This window comes from Centruroides sculpturatus, unplaced genomic scaffold, assembly GCF_000671375.1.
Source record: "Centruroides sculpturatus isolate CEXI.00-Female unplaced genomic scaffold, Cexi_2.0 scaffold908, whole genome shotgun sequence".
In the NCBI taxonomy this organism is placed as follows: domain Eukaryota; kingdom Metazoa; phylum Arthropoda; class Arachnida; order Scorpiones; family Buthidae; genus Centruroides; species Centruroides sculpturatus.
The window spans coordinates 226,116-242,534 of record NW_019385435.1 but is presented as its reverse complement, the minus strand read 5'-3'; positions in this window follow the sequence as shown (position 1 = coordinate 242,534).

Below are 16,419 nucleotides of genomic sequence, written 5' to 3'. Positions count from 1 at the left end.
GCATTTATAAATCATTTATTGAAACTAAAAAGTAGACTATTTTATTTGACTTTTAGAAAAGTATATAAAGAAGTGATCCAGAATACAGTAAAAACGATGGAATAATTCAAACGTAAAGCTATGAATAACTGAATTTTCAATGTAAAATATTAAAGATTAACGAATAAAACTTGTATATAATAGAAATTTCATTCATATCCGGAGAGCAATAACGCTGCAAAGAAACCTTACAACTAGATCTACTTAAAACAAATCCCGCCGTTAAACTTCTACAGAAATCTTAATTTATAAAATAATAATTCTTGGAAATGTTTAAAAAACATTAAATTAGATTAAAATTTAATTAGTTTAGAATTAATTAAGGATTGGGTATCTTAATTGAGTTTTAAAATCAGAATTCTCGAAATTCTCAATACCGAATTTCAAGATCTATGATATAAAATTATGTTTAAAGTAGGTCTACATTTTATTTGTTATAAACAGTTTTATTAAAGATTATAGAAGAATAAAATTATACTTAATTTAATTCTAATATTTATTTAATTCTTAAAATTCAGTTAGATATAGGCCTAAATGTTAGAGTTGCTTCTATTTTTGTAAAACTGAAAAACTTTAATAAATAAAAATAATTGGAGTAATTTTATTTGCTATTTTAAAACAAAACGTCTGCAAAGAATAGAATTAAATATATATTTTTTCTATTTTAATTTAAACAAAGCACGTAAATATAAGGCTGTTTCATTGTTATAATCCGTGTAAAATAAGCAGAAAAATAGAATTTTATTTATTTTTTTATAATTTTACTCGAATTCCCTGAACAACACTTTATATAAAATAAAATAGTATAAAACAAATATAATAATTTTGTTAAAAATTTATAAAATAGGTAGGCTTAAACTTTAAGTTTTAAACCAGAAAAATATTACAATTTTTATTTTAAAAAGTTATTTTTAATCCCCATCTAATCCCATTTCACTTTTTATAATATATTATAAGTAAATTTAATTATTTATTTTAAGTTTTATACAAATATAAACACTTGATAACACTATGAACTATAATTATCACTTTAAAAAATTAAAGATCTAAGATTTAGAAAATACTTTAAAAATTTAAACAGTAAAGACAGGCTATATTGTAGCTCAATTGACTTGAAATAAATTATTTAAGGATAATTATTAAAGTGTAATTAAATGTGTTTATATATTTATAAGGAATTTTTAAATGTTTTGAATTGTTAGACAAGAAGACAAGTTAAAACGAATTCAATTTAGACAAATTCTTTTTTAGATGGGTTAGTTTCAATTGAGAAGAAAATTCAATCTTGACAACTTTAAAAGAATTCCTTCGAATTTAATTTATTAAAATAGTTCTTATTGAGAAAGAAAACTTCAGATGGACTTTTCTAAATTGTTCATTGCCGTGCTCTCAGATTATTCTTATATTACGTGCAGTCTATAATAAATTGTTTATATATTTAATTGCAAACTCGTAAAGTTAAATTATAATATAAGGCAAACTATAGATAAATTTCTACAATTTTATGTTGATGCAGGCCTACAACTAGATCTATTTTCGATAGAAGAGATAGACAATTCATTAGTTAGCATACATTAATTTTCCGTTTTAATTTATGCATTATTTATCAATAATAATGCCAAAAAATGGCATTAACGTTAAAAAGAGCAATAAAAAGGAATAAATTATGAAATCATTTTAGCCATTTTATCACTCCAAGTCCAATTTGTTTTTGAGCTTCTGCCAACTTCTACCAGTTTTATTCACTTAAAAAATATTTTCATGTAATAATTTTTACATCCTTTAGAACAATATTTGATATTAAAATGTAAATATAGTAAGAATAATCGGTGTAATTTTCATATTGCCTACGAAGATCGAATTGACACTTAGGTGCTTTCACTTGATTCAAATCAAACTTGTTCTATTTAAATTATTGATGCTAACCTCTCAGATTTACATTATTCTATTAAGGAAGCAAATTTGTAAAATGTGTATACAACTTTATTACTATAAATACACGTTTTTCGATCTCAGAAGTACAGTACAGTACAGTACAGTAAAGGCAATTGTTACTCTGAACTACGAGTTAGATTACAGGATTAATAAGCAAAATGTAAGAATCATTCAAGAAAGGAATTTAAAATAACTCAAGGGAGTTGAATAAATTCATAATGGACTAAAATTAAACCCGTGTTTGTCAGTATTGATATCATAAAACTGATTCAGTAGCGAAAGTAAGAGTAAGCAGAGACGACATTAAGCTACACAAGCTTAACACAAATACAATTTCAAGCTTACGAAAGTCTAATACAAGCGAAACACAAGCCTAATTTCAAACGCGTTTTTTTTCAGATGATGTTAACGTATTTGTATGTGTTGAACGTGGACTAGAAATAAAAGCTTGTTAAGAAGTTAAGTGAACAAAGAAGCAAAATCCAAAAAAAAGAAATAATCTTTCGTCATCCTCTTTGGAGTTTTCCGAATCGCTTGACATCCTTCGAAGCGGATTCTCTCGTCCATCCCTAAAATTGACTCTGGAAGCTATTATGAATTAACTGAAAGTGTCTCCATGGCTCTTCTAATATTGATCTGTTTTGCTACATAATACATTTTATATTATATTAATCACTTTATATCTAAGTTAATTATTCTTTGAATATAACCAATATAATATATAAGGTCCCAATAAAAACAACAGATTTATCTAAAAAAAGACGTTCAATTATGAAATTGTTAAGAAAGGAAGATTATCCACACCAAAATTAAATTAATTTTTAAATAAAAAAGACTATAATTTATGAATTTTTATTTTTAGTAATGAAATCTATAAATTATAACTTATTTAAAAATTGAACTAACAAAGACAATTTTCTTAAAAATTAAAATTATATGATGTAGTTTCTAAACCTTCTATGATGAAGATCCGTAGTTCATTCAAGAAACCATTTATTCAAAAAGGAATTTGACATGAAAAATATCACCTTATAGCCTTTTTGCTATTGGAAAATCAGGTAGACAGACAGAACGTCTATAAAAAGTTGGGTGGGCTTCAAGATTGCTTTGGAAAAATCCTTGAAATCATCCATCAATAGATTCACTTCCATTGTTAACTTGATAGAATTCAACTTTTGGTAAAATTCCTTTTAAGAATATTTATTAAATTTTTATTAGTAATTTATTAATAAAAATATTACATTTTTAAATACAGGATTTTGCGTGGTTTTTTTAAAATTCTCTTTACTTATTTATTTATTTAAAAAATGATAATTTAATATTATATCTAAGATACAAAACTAATTTATTTTATACAAGAAATATCGAAAATATTCTATTTAAAGATCAAATGATATACAGGCAAATCTCTGAATAACTCTCTCTAACGAAAAACATAAAAAATAATTCGAAGTGGCCGTTGTTTACAGATTATTTCGTATAAATGTTTTAAAAAGTTTTCAAGAAAATAGCCTCAGTTTAAAAGATTATTGTGTAAGCATTTTTATTTTAAAAAGTTCTTGAAAAAGTGGCCGCTGTTTAAAGGTTAAATTTTATATGAATTTTTGCTTTAAAAAGGTTCCTAAGAAAATGGCCACCGTTTAGAAGTAGCCATTATTAAAGACGCGACTGTACTTTACACAAAGCATTTATACATCGTTATTAAAAAGAATACTTAAAATTTTTACAAGAATTGAAGTAGGCTATTTATTATTTCTAATTTATTTATTTCAATATTTAATTCACAAAAATATAAACTAACTTAGAATAAAATAAACAAATTATTGCATTAAATTCAAAATTAAATTATTAAATATATACTAAAAGAAATGTTGATTTGTTTCTTATCTTGATGATGTAAGTTAACAAATTAACTAATAAAAAAGTTAATAATTTATTAAAATGTTTTAGCTAATTAAATATATAGAAGAAAGATATATATTCATTAAAAAACTAAACGTCACTAAAATATTTTTAAAAAATAATCTATACCAATTAAATATGTCGACAGCTTTACTCTTACTAATTTACTCATTAAAAATTAAATTTTTAATTTAAAATGTTTACAAACTAGTAAATTTTTAAATTTACTGATTTGTAAACAAAAACATCATAAACATTTTTACTTAATTGTTTACTTATTTTTATTTATTTAAATATAATTATTTTCTATCATTTTGTCTCAGTTTCTAATGAAATTTTAAACAGAAAATTTCTATTTAATATTAAAAATAAAGTAGTAATTTATGGTAAAAATATTATGTTTAACTGTCTTTATTTTTATGTAATTAAACAATTTTAAATTTTTTAAAGTGATATTTTATTTTAAAAGCCGAAATTAAGTACAGTGTGTTATGAAGAGTAAATGCTTCGTATGCTATCAAACAGGTCTACTTATGCTTATGCTACTAATTTGTAAAGTTTTAGGGTTTTACCCTCCAAATTTGACAAATTTCGCTGAATAGTCGGTAATTTTACCCCCAATTTTTTTTAAAAAAGAAATACACAAGTATAAAGGAGAGGAGGGATGAAGAGAACGAATGGAGGAGGGTCAGCCATCTTGAATAGCATCTGTATGAACTTTCGGTATCAGTTGGTAAAGTCAATCTCCAAGCTTCACACCCTAATGTAAATGTTTAAACACGGCATTGCTTCGAATATAAATCAAATTTTACTTTGAAAAAAAAATAGAAAACACTTCTCAGGATGAATCTACATTCTTAAATTCATGTTAAAGTTATCAGTTTAACCTCTGTAAGCAGATCTAACGAATTTAAGCATACGTACTTGCATCTATTAGTTTATCTAAACTTCATATGAAAATTCTTAATTTAATTATGACTTAAATTATAATTTAAAGTATAAATTCGATTTATAACTTAAACTTAATTAAAATCGGCTTTGCCTTATCCCTAAGAATCTTTATTATTATTATTTTTTTTTTAAATCAGTGTGTAGTCTACAAACAGAAGTTTGTGCTTTATAAGTTGATGATTTAATTAATTTATTAGAAATTATACTTTTTTCTGATGTATGTAATTATATATTAGCATGACATTTATGAGAAAATTGGGTTACTTGTATGAACAATTTGAATTAAATTAGTATAAGAATGTATTTGTGTGGAATTTTTACTGGAAGAGACGAATGTTTAATTCAATATATTTTTTTTAATTTTTAACTTTATAAATTATTATAACTTTGTGTTAAACTAAATTAAAATAAATTCATTTAATTATAAACGTTTGACATGTCTATGAAAGTTAAGATAGACTAGAATTTCATCACTTAAACAGGGCACTTGATTGTGTCTTAAATTGAAATATCCCATTAAGATAAAATATAACATCAATAATATATTTTAATTCAAAGATGCAATTTTAACTCATAGGTGTTATAAGCCTATAACTTGTATGATAATAAGTATTAAATAGGTTTAATTATCAACTTTGTTGTTATTATTATTATTTAATTATTTAATTATTCTACAAATTTTGGCAATATCTCTAAAGTAAAATATTTCGAGACTGTGTTCTATTTTTTAAATTTAATATAATTTGAATATTTAAACATTAATTGTCATATTCGTCACTTAGACGATTGCTACAGGTCTATCGCTTCTCTGCTTCTGAGTTAAAATTTGCTTTACATATTTTGATCAGCTTAAAATTAATATTTTCTAGCAAATTTGTATAGTATATACGCATAAAAATTTAAAAATTTAATAAATTTGATCTTGCTCTTGAACAAGAATAAAATATTTACTATACAAATGGGGTAAAACTTTGAATTTCATACATTTTTGTTTTAATAATCTATCAACCATCAAATTATTTCGTTTTAAAAGCAAATTTATACGAATTTTAATTCGTTTTTAAGATTTCGTTGAGTTCTTTTTTCTATAAAATATTAAAAACAAATTAAAATTGTCTTATACTTTTGTCAAAAATTTATTTACTTTTGTGTCTTAATGTAAAAGTTTCTATATACACGAGTTAAATAAACTTAATTTAATAAAGAAATCAAGTAAAATAAAAAAAAATAGAGTGTCTAAATTATATATAAACTTTATATTTTTAATTAAATTCATCGTATAAAATATTATATTAATAAACTTTTCTGTATTATAATCAATCGCTTATTCTTATATTTATCGTTGTAAAGTAAAACTAATTAAAATAATTGCAATTAGATTATTTTAATAGTACAATCTGCTGTCAAAATAATATCTTAATAACCAAAATTTAAATATTTAAATAAATAAAAACTGCAAATTTTAATATAATTTAGTAAGTTTACTCCCATGCAATTTCATCTTAGTTTTAATAAAAATTAATCATGTAAAAATAGATTTAAACATAAAAAATAATTATTATAGGCATATCTATATAAGGGTGTGTAAGATATATCTATATAGGAGATTAATTGTTTTTTACTTTCCTGGCTGTTATGTAATAGAGGAAATGAATATTGGTCAAAAATCATCTCCTCCTTCAAATTTTTACATTTTTGGACTCAAAGGACCTTGAAACGTTGAGAAATGCAAAAAACTTGGGGATTTTTTTCTGTGTGTATTGATACTAGTATGTGGAGGGCAGGATTTTGTTCACTCAATTTGAAGCTTAATAACTCCTGTCTTTTGTCGAACATTTCTGAAATTTTGTACGGATTTTTGTCTATAAGGATGAAATGTTTCTAGAAATGTTTAGAAAATCGAATTGTCGGTTGGTGAGTCACCATTCTATTACCATCTCCCGAACCAATCTGAAGACTTATAAAGGTAACTGTAACAATTATTAGGGATGAAGACAAATAAAGTGTACCAGAAAAGTCCAACAACAACGTTGCCAGCTTGTTTTTAAGTTAGAAGAAATTTTTGATAAAAAGGTTATGAAGTGAAACAGTCAATTATCATTCCATCTTTAAGCTTGCACTAAGTCTTGTATGTAAGATTAACTCAAAGAAACACATTAAACCAATTTATTATCTGGAGATTAAGTAAGATAAGACTATAATTCTTCTGTTATTTAGGGATTTTATAGGCCTAATAACTATATTTGTGAACAATAAAGCCCATAATCGTTTTTGTTTCATATTAACTGTGTTCAAACAACCTAAATATCCATTTAATTACATACTCTCTAAATCACGTAGTTATAAATAACATAGAATACATTTTCACTTCTTTTATTGCCTAATTAAAATAATACTATAAATATTTTATTTTCTGGAATAATATAAACATCAATCATAATTTGTATATATAATAATGAAGTGATTTTTATAAAACAAAATAGTGAGTGGGTGTAACAGTTTCTACATTATTCCTTAACATAAAGGTAGGTGTATGTGTAGGAGTATGTAGGCGTTTGACTTGCCGAATTCTTTAGTTCTTAATTTAACTAATTTACCTAAAAAAACTGAGTGAAATTTGCAAAAATAACTTGTTAAAACGTATTATAAGTATTAAATGTATAAAAATAATGTATTTTACTTAATAACAACACGTTAATAGAAGTTTATAGCTGCTAAAGTAATTTTATTTGAATATGTTACTAAACAAAATTTATGAAATTTATTAAAATAGCTTATTCTTTTATTTTATTTTTAATAATTAATTTTTTTATAAATTATTTTAGTGAATATACAAAGTACTAACGTTAGTAAATTTAGGAACTACATTAAGATCTTATAGATTGTGTAATATATTCTGATTAAAATAGTAAAAGTATTTTAATATTTATATCAAAAATAAGTAAACATCAATTATCGAATAAATATTTACTTAATTTTTATTTTAATTTACAATAAAAAAAACAATAATAATTTAAACGACACGACGTTTTAAATAAAAAATTTTTCTTTAATTTTTCTTTACTTTCTAAACCCGAAAATTTGATTTTATGTAACATTCTTATATAATAAAGTTACACCATTACAACCGCGTTAAAATGTCTTTCTAAGTGTTTAAATTTAATTTGATCCTCCAGGCTACTGATTCATATCAATTCAATTATCGGTTTATTTTATTATTTAGATCAACGACTCGCATTATTCATCTCACCTTAAAGAAGTAAAATTAGTTCTTTCGGTATCGAAATTTGAAAAAACAATTGCTACAAATGTTTATTTAATCACTATTAAGTTTAATAATCAAATTTTTAATATAATTAATGGTTTCAATTTACCGTATTTTTATTAATTATGTTTAATTAATGCCGTAAAAATATCGTGCAAAATACTGAACTTAATGTAGATGCTACCAAACAGCTTTCAAATTTATTGATTTTTTGCCATTTTTTAAATATTTTTTATGTGTTTTTCTTTTAATACTGTTTTATAACTATACTGATAGATCATACACTTATACTAGTCTGCATTTTATATTAAATAACATGCTGATAAGTTAATAATTCTTGGCATCCCGTTCATCTTCATCATGTCAAATTCCTGTTTCCATTATTTAACAATTTCTTGGCTTCATAATTACTTTTAACATTAGCATCATATCCATATTTTATTTATAAAGCGAAGATATCAATATTGTTGCAGCTTAAATTAAATTATTATCTGCAAAGTTATTAGTTAATTTATTTATATAAAACACAAGAAAGGATGAGGATTGGCTTAGGCCTATATAGTTCATGTATAGGCCAACCCTCATCCTTATGGATATAAGGATTATTTATTATATTTATTAAAAACGATGCAAAAATTAGAATATAACCCACTCAACTATACAATTAGATTATGACTTTGTTAATTAAAGTCATAATAAAATATAATTTAATATATTAATCATGTTAGTTTTACATATACTACACTAATGAGACGAATTTACATTATATTGTATACAAAATATATCTAGTAATATTAACCAAGGTATATTCGAAAATCTTCTTTCTCTACATGAACTTATATAATACTATTCTATGTAAGGTTATAGCTTTCTATATTAAACTAGCCTTTTCTTAATGGTTTTAGAAAATTTCTATGCTATACAATGCATATACAATATATATAGTCTACATTACAACTAGGGAAGGAAACAACCAAAGGTAGATTTACAGGAACTAGTCATCATCTAAATACATTTTAACTTTACTATTAAACCACAATTGATTTTAAACAATAATTTAATCGTTAATAAATAAATAAATTCAGTTATTTGAGTTTTTTTTAAAAGTTGAATTGACTCAAATATCTGATTTTTAGAAGCGTATACAAATATCAATATTAAACTTACTTGTTAACGATAAAATTATTTTATGAGATTTTGGCAATATTTCTAAAATAAAATATTTCGAGACAGTGCTCTATTTTTTAAATTTAATATAATTCGAATATTTAAACATTAATTGTCATCTTTGTCACTTAGACAATTGCTATAGGTCTATCGCTTCTCGGCTTCTGAGTTAAAATTTGCTTTACATATTTTGATCAGCTTAAAATTAATTATTAAAATAATTAATAAAAAAAATTTATGCTTATAAATAAAGTTACTTTTGAAATTTTAGAGTCTTAAGACAAAATAGCCTACTCTATTTAAAGACACGATTTCTTTTCTACAAACTCATTGAATGTATACAAAAATAATATAAAAGTGCTTATTTTTATATTTAAATCTCAAAATTTGATGAAGAAAACATTAATTTTCACTTTCTTAGATAAATTCTTCCAACTCAGATCCTAAAAATTCACTACAGCTTTTCTTAAAATAATTTATTTAATCGATTCAACGAGAACACTAAAAAGTCAAATTTATTCGCATTTTTTAAAGGATAATTTTAATTAAGACGAAACTAATATTTTATATAATTTCTTCCGTTAAGCATAAATTTAGAATTGTTCTTCAATCACGTAAAGCAAATCGTGGTTTAATAGTAATAACCTATGAACTTGCGTGCAAACTGTTCTCATTCGTGACTATTCACTTATTATGTGCTCTGTCGTTTGTAGTCGTGAAATATTAATGACTATCGTCTATATTTTAGAACCGTGGAAATAAATAACTATAGTTCTACTAATTTTCCATTTAGGACTATAATCTGCAAGGAATATAATATATTTAGCATCGATTTAAACGTAATTAAAATCGTTTTTTGCGATTACACGAACCTTTCTTTGTGTAGAGTCTGTAGTAAAAGTATACGAGAATAAAGTTTATTTAAGTTTATTTTACTGAAAATTTAGCTAAAAGTCTATAATTATTTTAACATTTTTAGTTAAATAAACAATAATTTACACTTTTTAAATTTTTACAGAAGTGTTACGTAAAGTATTAAGGAATTCTTTTTGCTTATATTCTAAGAGCATTCAAGTCTCCATTAACTGTATAAGAGCATGCATTCTAAATCTTCGATCAGGAATTTTATAATGCTAAAGAATGGAGTAAATAAAGTGACAATAAGTAAACTTTAATACTCCACTTTCTTAAACTTTTAGCTAAGAACCGAAATTGCATAAAATGTTTCGAAATAAGCAAAGATTTTTCCCCCCTTTCGTCGATAAGATGCCTTCAAAAACCTCCTAAAAAGATCTTTAGGAAAGTAATATTATCGATTGCAGGATAACCTTCAATCGTCCTTCAAAGCCAAGTTGAAGCGCTGCGGACTTACATTTCGATGTTATGATTGGGTAGCGACGTGCGTGACGTCACGTGGCAGTGCGACAGACTGACGACAAAGATGGTGTCGCTGATCCTTCTGTCATCTTTCTTCTGTCGTACAGAAAACGAAAATATAATTGATGATTTTTCTATCACCTTATCATATAGAATATTGTATAATATAAATGAAGTAATTGGGCTACTTTCTTACTTAGATACAACTTTGTAAAACACATATTTAAGAGGGAAAAAACTTTTAAAAATTTGTCAGATTTAATTTAGAATTAATAATAATCTTATATAAACTCTAAACAACGTTTATTTTAGTTAATTTGCAATTGATTTTCGAAATTAATTAGAAGTTTTTAACCTTATAACACTCTCAATTTTTGCTCGCTTCCATAAGTTTATATTTTAATATAAATCCTGTTGTAATCATTTTATTTATACAATTCATTTAAATTTTTAAAAAACAAAGACATTTTTTAATATTTTACTTTAAATTTATTTTGTAATAAAGTTAAACGAGTAGACTTTTATAACGAGAAAAGAAGAGAAGATAAGATAATTGAACGTTAATTTTAATATGACTTTTAAAAAATTGACTTTTTAAGTGAAAAAATATCACGAGAAGGTAAAATATAAAAAAAGGACATCAATAAAATCTGCGGCTTTCAGTTTTGGAAGTGAAGCATCGTGACGTTTGGCCATTTCAAAGCTGAGAAAATCTAACAACGGTCTGCGCATCTAGGATCTGTTTTCTCCTCCAATAGAATTTAGGGGGCGTGATTCAGTACTAGAAGCAATACCGTGTGTAGGAGAGTTGACTTTTTTCAAGTGTTTTCACAATCTTTGTCGAGTAATTGTATGTTAAATTCGAATGGGAAAAATAAAACGAATCTACTCGACTTTCAACATTATTTTTATTACAATTACTACTCTACTAACTTCGCTTCTGATGCGACTCGTCTCAAATGTCATAAAAATCTCCTTATACATTTATTCGGCAGTAAGAATTCCTTTATTTTTTTTTTACTTCCAACGCTCAGATTTTCTGATATTCGTTTCCTTTTTATACCTACGTTTAATATTAATTCATGCGCTTAAATTATTCACCATACTCGCTTCCTGGTTATTAACTCGATAACTATAGAAATAATCTATAAATTGAATTGGATAGCATTCGTAACTCTCAAATAATACTTTATAGCTTTGTATTTTATTAATAAATCATTAAAATTGTTTATTATTCCTTTACTACTCGAGAAAAAACTTTCTGAAAATATTATAAGATACTCACNACAAATATAAACACTTGATAACACTATGAACTATAATTATCACTTTAAAAAATTAAAGATCTAAGATTTAGAAAATACTTTAAAAATTTAAACAGTAAAGACAGGCTATATTGTAGCTCAATTGACTTGAAATAAATTATTTAAGGATAATTATTAAAGTGTAATTAAATGTGTTTATATATTTATAAGGAATTTTTAAATGTTTTGAATTGTTAGACAAGAAGACAAGTTAAAACGAATTCAATTTAGACAAATTCTTTTTTAGATGGGTTAGTTTCAATTGAGAAGAAAATTCAATCTTGACAACTTTAAAAGAATTCCTTCGAATTTAATTTATTAAAATAGTTCTTATTGAGAAAGAAAACTTCAGATGGACTTTTCTAAATTGTTCATTGCCGTGCTCTCAGATTATTCTTATATTACGTGCAGTCTATAATAAATTGTTTATATATTTAATTGCAAACTCGTAAAGTTAAATTATAATATAAGGCAAACTATAGATAAATTTCTACAATTTTATGTTGATGCAGGCCTACAACTAGATCTATTTTCGATAGAAGAGATAGACAATTCATTAGTTAGCATACATTAATTTTCCGTTTTAATTTATGCATTATTTATCAATAATAATGCCAAAAAATGGCATTAACGTTAAAAAGAGCAATAAAAAGGAATAAATTATGAAATCATTTTAGCCATTTTATCACTCCAAGTCCAATTTGTTTTTGAGCTTCTGCCAACTTCTACCAGTTTTATTCACTTAAAAAATATTTTCATGTAATAATTTTTACATCCTTTAGAACAATATTTGATATTAAAATGTAAATATAGTAAGAATAATCGGTGTAATTTTCATATTGCCTACGAAGATCGAATTGACACTTAGGTGCTTTCACTTGATTCAAATCAAACTTGTTCTATTTAAATTATTGATGCTAACCTCTCAGATTTACATTATTCTATTAAGGAAGCAAATTTGTAAAATGTGTATACAACTTTATTACTATAAATACACGTTTTTCGATCTCAGAAGTACAGTACAGTACAGTACAGTAAAGGCAATTGTTACTCTGAACTACGAGTTAGATTACAGGATTAATAAGCAAAATGTAAGAATCATTCAAGAAAGGAATTTAAAATAACTCAAGGGAGTTGAATAAATTCATAATGGACTAAAATTAAACCCGTGTTTGTCAGTATTGATATCATAAAACTGATTCAGTAGCGAAAGTAAGAGTAAGCAGAGACGACATTAAGCTACACAAGCTTAACACAAATACAATTTCAAGCTTACGAAAGTCTAATACAAGCGAAACACAAGCCTAATTTCAAACGCGTTTTTTTTCAGATGATGTTAACGTATTTGTATGTGTTGAACGTGGACTAGAAATAAAAGCTTGTTAAGAAGTTAAGTGAACAAAGAAGCAAAATCCAAAAAAAAGAAATAATCTTTCGTCATCCTCTTTGGAGTTTTCCGAATCGCTTGACATCCTTCGAAGCGGATTCTCTCGTCCATCCCTAAAATTGACTCTGGAAGCTATTATGAATTAACTGAAAGTGTCTCCATGGCTCTTCTAATATTGATCTGTTTTGCTACATAATACATTTTATATTATATTAATCACTTTATATCTAAGTTAATTATTCTTTGAATATAACCAATATAATATATAAGGTCCCAATAAAAACAACAGATTTATCTAAAAAAAGACGTTCAATTATGAAATTGTTAAGAAAGGAAGATTATCCACACCAAAATTAAATTAATTTTTAAATAAAAAAGACTATAATTTATGAATTTTTATTTTTAGTAATGAAATCTATAAATTATAACTTATTTAAAAATTGAACTAACAAAGACAATTTTCTTAAAAATTAAAATTATATGATGTAGTTTCTAAACCTTCTATGATGAAGATCCGTAGTTCATTCAAGAAACCATTTATTCAAAAAGGAATTTGACATGAAAAATATCACCTTATAGCCTTTTTGCTATTGGAAAATCAGGTAGACAGACAGAACGTCTATAAAAAGTTGGGTGGGCTTCAAGATTGCTTTGGAAAAATCCTTGAAATCATCCATCAATAGATTCACTTCCATTGTTAACTTGATAGAATTCAACTTTTGGTAAAATTCCTTTTAAGAATATTTATTACATTTTTATTAGTAATTTATTAATAAAAATATTACATTTTTAAATACAGGATTTTGCGTGGTTTTTTTAAAATTCTCTTTACTTATTTATTTATTTAAAAAATGATAATTTAATATTATATCTAAGATACAAAACTAATTTATTTTATACAAGAAATATCGAAAATATTCTATTTAAAGATCAAATGATATACAGGCAAATCTCTGAATAACTCTCTCTAACGAAAAACATAAAAAATAATTCGAAGTGGCCGTTGTTTACAGATTATTTCGTATAAATGTTTTAAAAAGTTTTCAAGAAAATAGCCTCAGTTTAAAAGATTATTGTGTAAGCATTTTTATTTTAAAAAGTTCTTGAAAAAGTGGCCGCTGTTTAAAGGTTAAATTTTATATGAATTTTTGCTTTAAAAAGGTTCCTAAGAAAATGGCCACCGTTTAGAAGTAGCCATTATTAAAGACGCGACTGTACTTTACACAAAGCATTTATACATCGTTATTAAAAAGAATACTTAAAATTTTTACAAGAATTGAAGTAGGCTATTTATTATTTCTAATTTATTTATTTCAATATTTAATTCACAAAAATATAAACTAACTTAGAATAAAATAAACAAATTATTGCATTAAATTCAAAATTAAATTATTAAATATATACTAAAAGAAATGTTGATTTGTTTCTTATCTTGATGATGTAAGTTAACAAATTAACTAATAAAAAAGTTAATAATTTATTAAAATGTTTTAGCTAATTAAATATATAGAAGAAAGATATATATTCATTAAAAAACTAAACGTCACTAAAATATTTTTAAAAAATAATCTATACCAATTAAATATGTCGACAGCTTTACTCTTACTAATTTACTCATTAAAAATTAAATTTTTAATTTAAAATGTTTACAAACTAGTAAATTTTTAAATTTACTGATTTGTAAACAAAAACATCATAAACATTTTTACTTAATTGTTTACTTATTTTTATTTATTTAAATATAATTATTTTCTATCATTTTGTCTCAGTTTCTAATGAAATTTTAAACAGAAAATTTCTATTTAATATTAAAAATAAAGTAGTAATTTATGGTAAAAATATTATGTTTAACTGTCTTTATTTTTATGTAATTAAACAATTTTAAATTTTTTAAAGTGATATTTTATTTTAAAAGCCGAAATTAAGTACAGTGTGTTATGAAGAGTAAATGCTTCGTATGCTATCAAACAGGTCTACTTATGCTTATGCTACTAATTTGTAAAGTTTTAGGGTTTTACCCTCCAAATTTGACAAATTTCGCTGAATAGTCGGTAATTTTACCCCCAATTTTTTTTAAAAAAGCTATTTAAATTATTGATGCTAACCTCTCAGATTTACATTATTCTATTAAGGAAGCAAATTTGTAAAATGTGTATACAACTTTATTACTATAAATACACGTTTTTCGATCTCAGAAGTACAGTACAGTACAGTACAGTAAAGGCAATTGTTACTCTGAACTACGAGTTAGATTACAGGATTAATAAGCAAAATGTAAGAATCATTCAAGAAAGGAATTTAAAATAACTCAAGGGAGTTGAATAAATTCATAATGGACTAAAATTAAACCCGTGTTTGTCAGTATTGATATCATAAAACTGATTCAGTAGCGAAAGTAAGAGTAAGCAGAGACGACATTAAGCTACACAAGCTTAACACAAATACAATTTCAAGCTTACGAAAGTCTAATACAAGCGAAACACAAGCCTAATTTCAAACGCGTTTTTTTTCAGATGATGTTAACGTATTTGTATGTGTTGAACGTGGACTAGAAATAAAAGCTTGTTAAGAAGTTAAGTGAACAAAGAAGCAAAATCCAAAAAAAAGAAATAATCTTTCGTCATCCTCTTTGGAGTTTTCCGAATCGCTTGACATCCTTCGAAGCGGATTCTCTCGTCCATCCCTAAAATTGACTCTGGAAGCTATTATGAATTAACTGAAAGTGTCTCCATGGCTCTTCTAATATTGATCTGTTTTGCTACATAATACATTTTATATTATATTAATCACTTTATATCTAAGTTAATTATTCTTTGAATATAACCAATATAATATATAAGGTCCCAATAAAAACAACAGATTTATCTAAAAAAAGACGTTCAATTATGAAATTGTTAAGAAAGGAAGATTATCCACACCAAAATTAAATTAATTTTTAAATAAAAAAGACTATAATTTATGAATTTTTATTTTTAGTAATGAAATCTATAAATTATAACTTATTTAAAAATTGAACTAACAAAGACAATTTTCTTAAAAATTAAAATTATATGATGTAGTTTCTAAACCTTCTATGATGAAGATCCGTAGTT